The 16,153-nt window shown below is 43.3% G+C and overlaps 1 pseudogene; it reads right to left on the bottom strand.

The window, feature by feature from the left end:
* Positions 1 to 358: 358 nt before the first annotated feature.
* Positions 359 to 16,153, bottom strand: part of LOC110316810 — a 38,768-nt pseudogene continuing 22,973 nt past the window's right edge.

Below are 16,153 nucleotides of genomic sequence, written 5' to 3'. Positions count from 1 at the left end.
CAGGGTCCTGGGAAAATGAAGGGAGTGAGATGTGTCTTATCTGATAACCTAATTCTCCCTCTGTCTGTCTTACACACACACACACACACACACACACACACACACACACTATGTTCTCCTAGCTCAGATTTTATAAAGTCCCAGAACCATAACAAGTGTAAGTTTTAACTTTGTAAATAGCTTTGTATTAAGATTCCTTTTTTTTTTTTTTTTTTTTTTGTGAAGGTTTCAAGGTACTTTATTTCTTTATTTGTTCTTCAATCTGTCATAGTTTAATGAGTACACGATTCTTTGCCTTGACATTCACTTATGAGTTGGTTTTGAAACGATTCCTTGATTACTGTACCAGCTGGCAAGACTACTGATCTCTCCATTTCTTTGGGGTGACTCTGCCAATAGAATGGACAGGTTCTACTCTATTCCAATTTGTGTGGCTGTATGTGTCCAAGTAGAAACACAGAAGATGCTTCCACCTGCTAATATAGCATTTTCATATTTGTCATGGAAATTAGGTGTCCTCTTCTGATGGCTCAGCCTTGCCACCACTTGCTGAATGCTTTGAAGTTGGAGATGGCTTAGTGCATTTTTTGGCCAAGGGCAACATCTCAGAGACGAAGATGAAACTGCGGAGACTACTCTGCTGCCTTGGCGTAAATTCCTGTATTAAGATTCCTAAAGAACTGTCTTAGCTTGGTCTTGAATTATCTCAGAAAACCCAGTGAGGAAAGACTGAAGCAAAGGGAAACAACCATAACTATAGATGTCATGAAAGAGCTAGTTTAAGGAAAGGGTTCCCACAGGGCCCAAGCCCCTGGCTCCCGTGGAGGAGCAGGGCTCCGAGTCTGTGCTTCTCAGCCCCGTCCTGCCTCGGCTCATGCTGGCCTGCAGCACACAAGGTACCATGGTGATGGGGACCACACTGTAGGAAGAGGGAGCCTTTCCTCTCTCACAGATGGGGTTTAAAGATGCATCACCTAACCCCATGAGGTGTTGCCAGTGTTCCAGACACTGGGTCCCATCCTAATCTACAATGAAAAAGAGCTTATGAAAAATTTTCCTTTCTCTACCACAAGAGAGACATGAAAATGAAAATGTTAATATTTCTGATGGGCACTATTATACTCAGGTTACAGATACAGAGATAATATGTTTATCATTGTGGTCCCTGCCATGTCCCTTCATGCACATCCTTCTCTGTAATAACTACGGGGTAGGCAAGAGTTCCTCGGGAGGAGACAACAGCACAGACTACTAATGACTATTGCTGGGGACACACAGGACAGCTGTTCTGGATTATAGATTCCTTGAGCATTGAGCATGTCCCGTTCTTAAATGAGGAGATCTAACAACCTGGCTACCTGGAAAACAACTGTGTGAGCACTGGAGGGCTGAGACAGATGTAAAACGTTTTAATTAATATTCAAAACAGGGCTAAACTTAGCTAGCTCACTCGTGTTTGAGTGCCTGGCCAGATGTGGTCAGGTAAACATTTGAAATGTGGTTAGTCTGGATTGAAACACACACTGGCTTTTGAGGCCCCTATAATTTAGAAAGCGTTAAGTATTCGTTGATAGTTCTTCATATTTATTACATGTTGGAATGTTTTACATGTACATACTTCTTAGATTTAATAACTGCTTCTTCTGCTTTTTAAAATGCGGGTCCTAGAAAAATTTAAATTACATCTGTGACTGCATCTGTGACATGCCTTGCATTTTGCTGCATAATGCGGGCATGGCTTTTGTAGAACACACGAGGCTATTGCTACCAGAGATTCTGCAGCTCCTTTCCAATCCTATGGTCCAGCTGCGACTGGCCTGAACAGATCCTCCTGTTGCACAGGTTGGCAGGGAAAATATGAAACACTTTGAAATTGATGGGAGAAAAACTCCCGAGTAGCCTGCCCAAGGCATTCCTCTTGTTATTTTTATCTTTTATTACTAAGTAAAGAGCTATTTTATAATCATGCAAGTTGTAGGAGATTGATAATGATGAAAATAATTCTCATTTATAGGGATGCAAATATGTGTTTGGAAGGATAGAATCGATTATTGCCTTATGGATCATTATTTTTATTCCCTTTTATAAACACATCTCAACCTTTCTTATTTCACATACACATGGTTTGACCCCATTACAACATCTCTTGCATCCCTTATTAGTTAACAAATAAAACCCCTGGACACCAGCTGACTGTATTTTCATATGTGAATCATGATTTTCTTTCTTTTGTTCTCTCTCTTGCTTTCTTGATTTTTTGCTTTCTTTCGTCATCACTTACTCCCTCCTCATTTCCTCATTTTGCAATACTAGAAAATTCAGAGGTCCACAATGATCTCAATTCACTGCCCTCCTCCTCCTCCTTCTCCTCCTCCTCCTCCTCCTCCTCCTCCTCCTCTTCTTCCTCCTCCTCCTCTTCTTCTTCCTCCTCCTCCAAACTTTCCAGCTTCTTTTCTGGCTTCTTCTCAGGGTGCTGAGATCTGCACAGCTTCATCTTCAGCACCTCGAGACTGCATGGAGAGTGTGTTTTTCTATAGTAAATGCCTCACCTGTTAGCTGGCTGATGATTAAACACTACTCATCTGCTTAGTTTTGTGGCTCATGCCTGTGATACCAACACTAGGAGAAGCAGAAACAGGTAGGTCACCACAAGTTCAAGGCCACATGAACTGTATAAAAAGCTCCCAAACAGCCAGACCCACATGGGCCCCACACCATCACTACCACCATCAGACACTCCTGTTTAATTTTCTGGGTCAGCCAGAGAATCCTCCTATTTCATGAAACATTTGATTCTAAGAGAAAGATGTGCTGAGTCCCAAAAAATGAAAGAGAAATGCAGCCCATGCTGTGAAGGCTCCTCACTGTGGGTGTCCACCAAGTGCCCAGGATTTAAAACTCCCAGTTAAATGATGACACAGACTTAGGACAAAATGACTTAGTATAACATTTTTCGACATCTTTGTTTGGATCCCTGTTTCTTGTTTATTTTATTTATTTTTTGTTCTGTTGGCTGGTTTTGTATTTTTTTCTGCCTAAAAAGAAATTGACTTTTTCAAAGCAAGGTTAGATAAGGTAGGACAGACTCCCTCTGTATCTATTTTACATTTTCATTTATTCTTGTGAATTGAGTGAAGAAAAAACAACCAGGATCAAATTGAAACTAGAGAGCCAATAATTTTATGTACTTAAAAAAAAAAAGCAGTTTAGAAACACCATAACTAAGGTGATATGTTTTGTTTCTTCATTTTTTTAAAGAGAAAATTATTTTTCTTTTTCCTTTAGAAACATTATCAAATGTTGTGAGTATTGACCTCCAGATTTAAATTTTTATTGAACAGGAGCTAACTGACCTTTGACAGGCAGTGACATATGATTTTATATGTCTGTAATTCTGAAAATGAAACTGTCTTTGTGTAAATGAAGAAGAGCCCACATCAACACAACATGCTCATTAGCATCCTATATATTTCTTGTTTCTTTAGGGAAATAATATAGAAAACTTTACCAGGGGATAGACACTTTAATTCAATATTTTAATAGCACAATTTACTTGTTGATACACACAAAAACTAAAGGATATTTTAATTACAAATGAGAACGTTTTATAGCCATTTCAAACATTAAAATTAATTTAAAACAATTGGAAATCATGAAACTTGGCTGGAGGTGCCCTAGATTTTTTATATTAAATACTTTTTAAAGTTACTAATCAAAAATAATAAGAATTTATACTACTATTTGTTTCAGAATAAGATAGCATACATTCTAAGAAGTTGGTTTAATTAAATGAAAATCTGTGGTAAAATTTGAAACATCTTTACGAGCTTTTGATGTTTCTTTAAAAAAGTTTAGGTGTTTCATAGTTCTCGAGATGGGAAAGAAATGACTAGCATTGTATATCGTCCATCCTTAGTAGAAATAATGAAGTAGCATGCTCTAAAATGAAAAAGTGGGACTTTGCATGGAAAATTTACTTCCTATCAAAGAGGTTTAATTTAAGACATTTTTTCACAAAAAACATCACTATTTTTTTTATGTTTATTTTTTTTAAATTGGGATTTCTCTCCCAAGTAGATCTCACACGTTTCTTTCACTTAGAAAGTGTCTGTTGCTAAATAGAAGCAGAACTATGTAGATTGTTCCTGGGGAGCCAAGAATCATGAAAGCTCCTCTAGAGAACAGCTTTACTTTGTTTTATTAACCTGAAAGCACTGAAAGTTCTAATTAGATGTCGCTGTCCTTTGCTGTTTACGGGGGAGCATTTAATACACATGGCTACCTTCCATCAATGCTAGTGGCCAAGTGAACATCATCACACACTGTTATGACATACAGCTTCATCTGCCGGGGAGGGGGTCTCCCATGTCAACATGCCCATTACTCATATGGAAGGGTGAATTCAGGAGCTACAGACTGCTGCAGGTTTTTTTAAAGTACCTGAAGTACCTGGAGTTGTCTGGCGATGTTTCATGCTAGCTTTTCATCTTGGTTGAGGGGTGTTTATCAAAGCTTCAGAAGTCCCTTTGGCTATCCCCTCAGGAGGAGTTCAGAGCTGCGTGGACAGCAGGATTGATAAGGCTTGCTATTTGTCTCTGTAATTTCTAGATGAAGTGAAGATTTTTAAGAAACACCCTGTTTTGTCCAGAAATGGCTATAGACTGTGGTCGGAAGATTGCAGCTTCTCTGCAGACATGTCACAGACGGCACATGTAAACCCAGGAAGGCACAGACTTAAGCCACATGCCGGCTCAGGATCATTTTCTCCAAGTAGAAGGCTCCCTTTCTTTTGAGGGTCATGCTAGCTTGCATTTTGGCCTCCAGCCTTTCCTCCTTCCTCCCTCTGAATTAACTAAGGGAAACTGTGGCACTTTCATCATACAAAGGGATAAATACCTCAATACCACGGGCAGAGTGCAGTGCTGTGATCTAGCTGAGAATGTAATCAGTGTTTTGTTTTTTTTTTCTTACAATGCATTTGTATTAAGAATCAGTTTCAAAAGGAATATTGTGCTGTTGATAATTTACAAGGTCAGACCCTACTGTTTCTAACAATAATAGGAGCAAGAAAGTGATGTGTTGTTGCTTCTAATCAACCGCCACGGAGAGGACATTATCAAAGCCTGTATTTGTTGGAATCTACACTATCCAGTTTCCCATTTCACAAAGTGATCTCTGGTTCCTCAATCAAAGACTGGCATGTAGGCAAGCAGAAGTTAAATCCAGTGCAATGCATCCTGGGATCTGCAGACGCGCCAGGGAGACAAGCCTGATCTCTAAGAGAAAGGTGCTGGAGGAGAAAAACATGGCTGGAGGATTGTTCTCTTAACAGTTTGGGGTTCCTCTGACAGTACTGTTTCCCTGATCAGAAAGCACATGGAAATCTGCTCAAGAAGTGAGGAAATTTTGGAGACATGATTGCTAAGAGAGCTATGGAGAAAGAAGGTCTTCAAACTAGGGCATGTCTCACCTTGCTAGTTCCTGCTATTTGTGTCTGCGTCTCCGCCTGAGTGACAACCCTGACAACAAGTGACAAGCCTTTTCCAGATGTTTTGGTGACTTTCTGACTTGGCCCCAATAGATGATAATGACTACCTTTCAATTCAGACCTTCCTATTTAAAAAAAAACAATGAAACGTCTAATCTCCATGATTCTGTAAAGTCACTGTTACTGAGATTAGCAAGCCAATCTGCACAGATAATGAAACTGAAGCCGAGTTCTTTTTCATCGAGACATAAAGCTGCAAAGAAGGAATTTAAAAACACAAACCACAGACCTCCAAACCCTTTGCTTTTCTGCATTTGGATGACAGTGATTTAGAATAAGATACACATGCTTTAGCCCGCTGTGTTTGCCTTTCCGAACAGGAGGCTAGAGAGATGTAATGTGCTCTTTTTTTTTCCTCAAAATTAATCTTTGAAGAATCCAATGCACTCCTATGTTTATGGACTTATACATTATTTGCACTGTTTTGAAATATTCAGGGAAAGAGGAAATATAATTCTTCGCCATGGAATGAGCTAACAGCAGTGGGCAAGGAGCCGGAGCCGGCGGAAGCATCTTGATTGCTCCATACACTGATGCTGGCGTTGTGAAAGCTGGGCTAGTGGGAGGAGGACTCAGCATCATGTCCACTGTGCCTGGAATCAGTACCAACCCACAGTGGCCCCACGAGGTACCGCTTGCCTCACTTTATCCCATGCCCACTTAGGTGCTTTGGCAAGAATTCAGTCAGGATAACCAGCACTTGGTTTGTAAGGTAACTACTGACAACTTCTATTTTACAAATGAAAAACAATGAAGCAAAGAAAGATTGTCTGATATTTAAACAGAAAAAAATATCAAAGGAGTGTGTCAGGATCTTCTGACAATGCCACGTGGCTTTTTCTACCCTTTTAGCTAAACTCAAAGGGAGAAAGATTAGAGGAACAAAAAAAAAAAACCTTTTGAAGCTAATTTTTTTTTCTCTTAAATATCAGGCTGCCCACCCAAAAGAGAATTGATTCTCTCGGATATGGGATTTTCTTTCAATAACATATTGGTGTGTCCATGGAAATGTGCCTTATTGCTCTGTGTGTGTGTGTGTGTGTGTGTGTGTGTGTGTGTGTCTTCAAAGACGCGTGGTTCCGATTATCAGGGAGGGATCACAAAATGGCAGTGATGTTCTGTCTTAACTGCCCCCTTCCACCAGCCCTGATGCTCAGGCAGCCACATTTCAGTTGGAGGTCTCCACCAAGCCCAGCACGAGTTCCATGACACTTTGAGGAGACTCACCAAAATCACAGGCCAGCATTCGTGAGAAGGTATGGATGATACAATTTCCATTTCCTACCATTTGTCCCCAGATGCCTTTCAACTACCAGGCTAGTCACTGACTTTGGAATGCAGGCAGAATACCAGGACTCTGGAATGCTCTGCATGGAGTTCAAAGGAGCAGGCATGCTATGGCTGCTTCTCACCACATGAAGCAGGTGGAGACTGCTGGATAGAGATGCACTTTACCATTGTAATGAAAACACGTTAAGCTCCCAAGGGCTGCCTTATGCATCTTATGTGGGCTGGAAGGGAGCTGCCTCCTGGCTCCATGGGAGAGAGAGAGGACATGGGCCACAAAGAAGGAAGGGGAGAATGTCTTGTGACTCTTCTCATTGCGAACATCCTTTATGAGATAGATAGATAGAGAGAGAGAGAGAGAGAGAGAGAGAGAGAGAGAGATATCATCAGTCTCATTATCATGGCATTATGAATGCCCATCCTTTTCTTTCTCCATCGTGTTCTCGAGATCCCCAAAGAGTCTAAGTCAGAAGATAAAACCAGGAAGAAATGAGATGTTGTATTTGGCCAGTGAGACAGACATACTGGCGGTACCCGAGTCACAGCACCCTCCACTCTCCAGTGATTGCTTTCTCTCTTCTCAGGCAATTCAGACTAATTGACACAATAAAGGTCTGAAAGCCCTAAAATGTGGGTCCAATCCCCAACTCTGATGCCAACAAGCTAAACAACCTGCAAGAGCATATGTAGAAAAATCAACAACAATTTTTTCCATCTGCAAAATGGTTGCTGCTGAGACACAGGGTGGCATTAAAAAAAAAAAAAGATGTGTTCCAAATGCTAATTATACACCAGTCACTGTTCCAGACTGTGTCCCTTGGTATCCGTGAGCTGATTGCTTTCAGTGCAACTTTGCTGTCTTAAAATCTCAGTGTGCTTCAAAAGAGTAAACATTTCAAAAGTCATCAGAGATACAGACTAGTGGATGCGGGAAAGAAAAAAAAAAAAGAGCTTAAGCAAGAATCTTGACACCCACTCCTTCACTTTTTAAGAAGGAAATCAAGTCCCAGAGAGATTAGTGACCCAATCAAGGTCATAGCCGGGGTCACAGCAAAGTGAATGAGGCACTGGGCTTTGGTGTAGATCTGTAGCATGCTTCTTTCCATTTGCCGGCTCCCCACCACGGACCCCATGGAGGGGGTTCTCATGATGGGAGATTTTTTTTTTCTGGCCCTACACATATGACTGGGGTAGTATGTAAGGCCCCTTTGTGATCTAGCTGGATCCCAACAGGTAGAGAGCACATTTCTTGATGACAGGGCTGCCAAGTCTCCTATCGGCTGCCAAAGCTGTGGAAAGTGGAACTAAACAGAGCCTGACAACCTTGTTCCCGTGTTGTGACCTCTTCACCTCTCCTGCCATTTCCAACTTGGCTTCTCCAGGAGCAGCCTCCTGTTATTCAAGTCAGCAGGACTTCCAGACATCAGGCTGCATGTGCATGGGCTGCTGGAGGGATATTTGCACAGTGGGGTACAGGTGGGTTTAAGTGCTGGAAAGTGTGGCCTTTGATGGGCACAGAGGGGCTCTGAGGTTCTTCCAGCTTCCTTGGTCTCGAAACTTCCTCCCAAAGATTCCTTTTCTCAATTTTAACCAGCCATGCCCTGGAATCACTAATGCTCTCACCCTGATTAAAAAGTTATTTCTTGAAACCTTCTTGAAACTACCTTGTTCTGGAATGTTCTTTTTTTTATTTTAAATTTTATTTATTTATTTTTTTTTATTGTTGATGTTTTGAGATAGAGTCTCACTATGTAGACCTGGCTGGCCTTGAACTCACAGAGATCTGCCTGCCTCTGCCTCTCTGCCTCTCTGCCTCTCTGCCTCTCTGCCTCTTTCTGGAATGTTCTTATTCAATAGGCAGCTTTAAGAAGAATCTAAGTGATGAATTTAAACAAATTAAATGCAGCTTAAGGATCATGGTGGATGACAATAGACATCCTACCTCGAGTTGACCTACTTTATACAGAAATGTCCATGCAGCATCCTTCAAAGTAGCTGCAGAGTGAAAGCAACACAGATAAATTACCAGCGGTTGCCTCGGTGAACCAATGTCTTACACCTGCTCAGTGAACTGGTGCCCAGCAATGAAGACAAAGTGGTGACATTTGAAATGTGGACCAATCTTAAATAGTTAGGCTAAGTGGATGTCCTCTGAGAGTCTCCACCTACCAGCTGACTCAGACAGATGCAGACACTCACAGTCAAACAGTGGGTGGAGCTTGGGTACTCTTATGGAAGAATAGGAGGAAGGATTGTGGGCCCCGAAGGGGATAGGGACTCCACAGGAAGACTAACAGAGTCAACTAACCTGGACCCTGGGAGCTCTCAGAGACTGGACCACCAACCAAAGAAGAGCATACATGGCTGCACCTAGGCCTCCCCACACAGATGTAGCAGAGGTGTGTGCAGCTGTGGCCTTCACGTGGGTCTGGAACAACTGTACCAGGGGCTACCCCAAAAGCGCTTGCCTGTGCGTGGGATATGTTCTTCTAGCTGGGCTGCCTCGTCTGGCCTCAGTAGAAGAGAATGCGTCTAGCCTCTCAGAGAGTTGATGTCCCAGGGTAAGGGGGGATACCCAGGGCCCTCCACCTACTCAGAGAAAGGGGAGTGGGGGAAGAATTGTGGAGGGATAGACAGAGGGGGGACAGCAAGCAAGATGTATATATATAAAAAAATTATGCTAAGTGAAAAAAGCCAGACAAAATAGAGCATAGTCTGAGAGATTCCATTTCTGTGAAATGCCCTACGAGGGGAACCAGAGACAGAAAATACATGAGTGGTTATCAAGGGAGTAAGGGGATTATAAGTGAGTCTGGAGTTTCTTTTGGGGGTGATGCAGATGACCTAAACAGACCAATATTGCAGCTTCTCTACTCTCTACATTCACTGCAAGCTATTGAACTATCTATGTTGAATAAATTTTCTGATACCCAAGTTATGCCTCCTAATGCTCTACAAATGAGCATCCACAGGACAGATGCCCCACCGCCCAGCACGGAAGACATCTTTGAAGTGTTTGGATATCCACTTGACTCAGTCTTTCAGTTCCCTTTACCCTAACTGTCCCCCAAGGGGAAGCAAGTGACCTTCAAGTCAGAGCAATGCCTTGCTGATGCAACAATTTATGTGGCAGACCAGCTGACCTGCCAAGGTGAAGTCTGGCAGGGCCTTGATTCAGGGACAAATACGTTTGGTGAAAAGCTGTGGCAGCAATTTAGATCTGCAATTAAGACACTTAAAGTGTTTGGGACGGGCAAGAAGTTAACCCAAATGTTGATTCAGTTGCAAAGTCTTTGAAGATGTAGCCTCGCACAAGGCCCTTGCACAATGGATGCATGGTTGTATTTATTTATGCATTATTACTGTCTGTAAGATATTCTTCCCCCCCCCCTAGAACTTTTACGAGAAGTACCAGGACCCTTAGCAGGGGGGACTAGAATTGGGTCTGAATAATGCATTCAAGATAATTTCCCAAAAAATCACCCTTTAACGAGGACCACATTCCTCCAATTTTCCGTTATATATGATTCACTATTTTGCAAATGCTGATGTATGAAGAATGCATTGAATGTGGCAAAAGTTGAAGATAGCCCCTGTGGATAAGAACTAATGGACACCATCCTGAAATAATACGTCGAGCTCAACCCCCAGACATGTGTCTTCAATTTAAAATAATTCAGCAATCATGTTCAACTAGAACCTGATTATACAAAATGGGACTTTTTAACTCCCAGACTTGGATCAAATTTTGAGGCTCCAAATGCAGGAGGGGGATAGTATGTGGCGTGTTTATATATCCCAGATCTTGTGATTAAGTGCTCCACACACACACACACACACACATACAAGTGTTGCTTTCAGCTTATCAAGGCACCCAGCACCATTTCCCACCTATAAATATTAGCTCGCTTTATGAGAAATCAGGTGAAGACCCTGGCTGGGATACAAAGGGAAGAAAATGGAAAATAATCAGCTCCTCTGGCATGATATTATAGTTTCCAAAATGCCAAACAGAGGTCTCCATCTCCACTCTCTCAGAGGTTGGGGAGGAAAAACTCTGGCCAGTGTTCCTCACGGTACAGGGTGAACTAGTCCAGAAGCTCGGCACACAGTGTCCCCTGAGTCTTGAAGATCAGTTGTTCCTTGATGATTTTTTCGGTCTGTTGCTGGCGGTCTCTTTCCACAGAGACACGTAGGCCTCTCTCTGTATTATGACTGCTGAGATGCTGGGAGGTCCTCTTGTGTGTCTTTGATAGGCTGCCCAATCCCGAGCTGCTATCATTACTAGGTAGTTATTTCTTGAAATCCCTTTGATCAGAAGAAGGCATAACCATAAAATGCTTTATGAATCACCAGCCATGGCCGTTAGGGAAGAAGACGGCCAGATAGAGTACAAACACCCAGTGCAATTTGAGTTTCAGATCTACCCCATGTGTGTTTGTGTCACTCACTGGGAGAGTGCAGTGTGCTGGTTTGTAGGCAGAGACCTTAAAACCTTAAGATATGATGGTCTACGAACTAGGCAGAAAAACTATGCTTGACAATCTGTCTAGCAGTCTAAGCAGGCCTACGCAGACTAGGTGTGCTTTCTTACGGTGTGGAGGGTTCTTCGTATGCCTCTGTTTGCAGAGATTATGGTTAAAAGCAGAATCATTCCCAGGTCGTGGCTGAAGGACACGCTCCTTCTTGATGCCTTTTAATCTCACTTCTGGGTGCAGTGGTGGTGGCCCTTGTGCTCTCCTGGCAGGTGCCCCAGGGCAGGGACTTGAAAGTGGAGCTGAGTTGTCAACAAACTGGTTTGTTTCAAGAAATCTGTTACTAAGACTAGAAGAGCCACCCATAAGCCAGAGTTTGATGACTTTGGGGACATGTGGGAGGAGGGTGGGTGGAGACTCTGGGAAATCTCCAGGTAAACTGAGCCACAGCCCCCGCCATTCCTGTATCTATCCTGTCACCTATGCTGCTTGAAGCAAAATGTTAGCCTGAGGTTCAGTGTCAGACCCTGGCAGGGAGGAGGGAGGAGGCTGGGCTTCCTGTGCGCTTCATGGTATCCTTTCCTGCTTTGCAGTGGTATCTCAAGTTGCCTTCAGTGTCCTAAACTCCCATATTTAAAAGTGAAGATTGCCTACCACAGATGGCCCATAAATATCTGTTAAATGGGAGAGATAACGATAACTAGCAGAAATCGGCAACTACCCCCTCCCCTTTTTTATTTGGTCTGAGACTGGGTTACATCATGTGGTCTAGACTAGCCTTGAACTTATCATCTTCCTGCCTCAGCTCTCAAGGGCTGGGGTTCATTCCCATGTCACTATGATTATTTATTTATTATGTGTGTGTGTGAGAAAAGCAGTTACATGCAGGTGCATATGTGTCACGGTGCATGTGTGGATGTCAGAAGACAAACAGTAGGGCTGCCTCTCTCCTCCCACACTCATGTGGGTTCTGGAAATGGAACCACGTCTTCAGGCTTGCCCCATAAGCACTACCCTCTGAGCCAGCATGATGTTCCTCCAGGTCCCTCCTTGATGTCATAGGTAATCCCTGAGGGAAAGGTTGGGTTACTGTGATTGCTAAAAGCCAAACACAAACAGAAAAACTGTCCTGCAGAGGTGGCCCTGCCAGCATAACACCGAGGAGGAGCCAGGTCTAGCACGGCATCTAGGGAGAGGTGAGAAGAGCTTTACCCTCTAGCTTCCAGCCCAAAGAGGACTTATCCCTCAAGACGACACTTTGTGCAAGAATCAAACTAAAGTGTGAAGGACGTGTGGATGAGAATATCGGTTGCAAATGGCAAGTGTGTAGAAAGGTGTAATGGAGTCCAATGTGCCTTTAACAAGCTGCCTGGGCTTCCCAGAAGCAGAGAACACCATACCCATGGGACTTGGTACCCACAGAGCTCAGAAGAGCAGCTTGTAGCTTTGTATTTTCTCTCAGTGATGGATATGGGTATTATTAGTGTTATCTTTTAAGGCCCCCTCCCAAAATATCGCTGACTCTGCCTGGCAGAGCTGGTCAGAGTGCTGCTGGTAAATCTCTTACAGTGGAAGTCTAAAGACAGAATCTGCAGAGCATTTGAAAATGATAGGACCCAGAGTGACAGACCTGTGACTTTACTTTGTAGGCTGTCCTTGAGTTTGACAGGACATGTCTTCTAACCGCCCCCCCCCATGGTGCAAATTCTACTTCATCCTCTCATGGGGTTACAGAAAAACCAAGGTGTTGTGTTAAGAGCAGAGCGAGAGGTTTGTAATGGTGGCACAAGCCTTACCTGGAATCCTCCTCAGAGTGTTTGTTTCTGCAAGGATACTGCAAGGATTTCATTCACTGTTCTCACCCAGGCATGTCAGCTAACGGCAGTTAGAGAAAGGACTGAAGGAGCTGAAGGGGTTTGCAACTCCATAGGAAGAACAACAATATCAACCAACCAGACTCCCTAGAGCTCCTAGGGTCTAAACCACCAACCAAGGAGTACACATAGTGGGACCCATGGCTCCAGCTGCATACGTAGCAGAGGATGGCCTTGTCGTGCATCAGTGGGAGGAGAGGCCCTTGGTCCTATTAAGGCTCAGTGCCCCAGTGTAGGGGAATGCCAGGATGGGGAGGCAGGAGTGGGCGGGTAGGTCGGGGAACACCCTAATAGAAGCGGGGAGGGGGGATGGGCCTCCAGCCGTGCTTTCTCCCATCCTCACATGGGGGTTTGAACCCAGCATCTCCTCAGCAGATGAAAACGGCTGTGATGAGTGATGCCTAGAAGTCCATATCTCCCAATGCACCGCACTGCAACCACTGGGGGCTTTGTAGTTATCTAAATTTGGTTTCATACGATGCATTTTGAAGGGCGTGGCTAAGAAGAGTGGTCTCTCTAATTTATAGAGGACGCCTTCAGAGATCCCCAGTGGAAGCCTGAAGTCACAATGGTACCAAATCCTCTCCATCATGCTTTTCCTATGTGCGCTGCAGCCCTGACTCGTGGTAGCAGATGCTAATCTCTCCTGCTTTATTTGATGTCCTGGGACCTTCTTGTCCTACATCCCAACTTGTGAACTCTGGGGTTGCTAAACAGGGGTTTCTTGAATACAGCATTGCTGGAATACAGGCAATCTGACTGATAATTGAGACGACCGTGTGACTAATGGGAGTGGATACACTGGACAGAGAGGATTCCCATCCTGGGTGGCAGCCGGGGGCTGTGAGGTCTCACCAGGCTACCCAGAGGTTTACAGTTCAAAGCTTCTAAACTGCTCAGAGACTTTTCCATTGATATTTTCAGATTGTGGTTGGCTCACAGATGACCAGAATCATATATGCTGGTAGTTGTGGGGATAAGAAAGGCATTTAAATTAAAACTACTGAGCAGAGGTAAAGTCAGCAGGCATTTTCAAACTCTTGTTTCTGAATCCCTGGGAAGATTTGAAACCATATACGATGCCCCAATTTTAGGTTAGGATTTACTTTTTTTTTTTTTTAATCCTGAGTTGTAACAGCTATTCTGGGCATAATTTTTATCATGTTTTAGGTACTGACATTAAAACATTATGTGGCTCTTTCAAATGTAGCCACAGAGCCTATTCAATTTGATGCTTTCTATTTTTTGCATGTGTGTGGTAAATGTATGTTTACACATGTGAGGGTGCACATGTGTATGCTAGTGTGCATGTATGTGTGTGGAGGCCCGAGGCCATCATTTCCACCTTATTCTTTAAGGTGGGACCTCTGGATTGAGCCGGAACCCTGCCATTTCAGCACGTCTACACAGCCAGTTTGCTCTGGGGTCTTCCATCTCAGTCAGAATTACAGGTGAGCTACTGTGCCCATCAGGCATTTACATACATGCTGTGGATACAAACTCTGGTCCTCAACCCCACCAAGACGTTTCCTTAGTTCCAAAACATGCTGTTTCTCAAGTGTACAGAAAAAAAAAAACTCTTGAAATTTCATAGTATTTCCTTATTTCCATAAATGAATAATTTATATTCTACTTTTCTCATATTATTTCAATCCTCTGGAATGTATTTTTACGCCTAAAAACTTTTATTGAACACTTCATTTTACTTGCCTGCTACAAAAATATGTATATAACCTGAAATTAATATTTTTTTCTCATTAAGCCTAAATGATCAGTATTAAGAATTCTACCACTGATGTTTAATAGCAATCCATTCTGAACCTTAATGATAATATCAAGTGAGAAGTAGAAATTACTGGGTATTTGCCTCCTAATGAGATGAAAGAAGGTTTTTATTCAAATCAGTCAGAATTCAAATAAGGTCTATATGAAATGATTGACTGATGCACTGCTTAAATCTTCCAGACTCTTTTTCATCTTTGTGTGTTTATCATTGAGGCAGGATCTCACTATGTAGCCCAGGCTGACCTGGAGCCCCAGGCTGGCCATGAACTTGTGACCTTCTTGCCTCAGTCCTTCCATCTATAAATTTCATTCTCTTGCTCACTTTCTCCTCCATATAGAAGCAGATGAAAAGATATTTCCAGAAGCAGATGTGCTCACAGGGACAGGGCTATTCATTAGTCTTCTCTACAGTGTACATCTCAGGTATATTTGTTGTCCTAAATGCACACTTTGCCCAAGACAAACATTAGTTCCCTTGGAGAGAGTAATGTGAACCCTCTCTGAAGACCAACTCACTGGGAGATTAAACGGTGTCTTCTTGGCACTTCAGCTTGCAAGGGGAAGGAGTTCAAAGATGAGACCTTCGAATCAGTGTGGCAAGGTTGGAAGAGCGTGGGTTTGGTGAAGCCCAGGACTCACTCAGGAGTTTCCACTGAAAGAGAGACACACGAGTTAAAGTGGTCAAAGCAAAGGGCACAGGGGACTCAGCCACAGAGAGGGGCAGGGCTCTGGGTACAGCTTGAACTGGAGCACACTACAGGTGGCCTCAATGTCATGTTCCACAGTAACAAGGCGGCTGCCCAGAGGGCTAGAGAGATGACCCAGTGCTTAAGAACATGCCCTGCTCCTCTGGAGGACCTGGTTTCAATCCCCAGCACCTACGTGGTAGCTCATAACTATGTGTAACTCCAGGGCTAGGGGATCCAACACCCTCTTCTGGCTTCCTCGGGTACCAAAGATGAACATGGTACACACATATACACATCTATACTCACAAAACGCTGTTGCTGCTGCTGCTGCTGCTGCTGCTGGCTGCTGTTAACTACACCTGTGTCCCCTGGGAAGCGTCCTTCTTTCTCTGCAGTAAAACCAACCCCCACTTTTTTTTATTCAGCGGATGACTGCTGGTGTCAAGTACCTGACTCTTAATGGTATAGGATGCTCTAGCTGACCTAACTGATGCA

Source organism: Mus pahari, chromosome 2 (assembly GCF_900095145.1).
Source record: "Mus pahari chromosome 2, PAHARI_EIJ_v1.1, whole genome shotgun sequence".
NCBI lineage: Eukaryota > Metazoa > Chordata > Mammalia > Rodentia > Muridae > Mus > Mus pahari.
The sequence above is the reverse complement of the archived record's forward strand: the minus strand, read 5'-3'. Positions and strand labels throughout refer to the sequence as shown.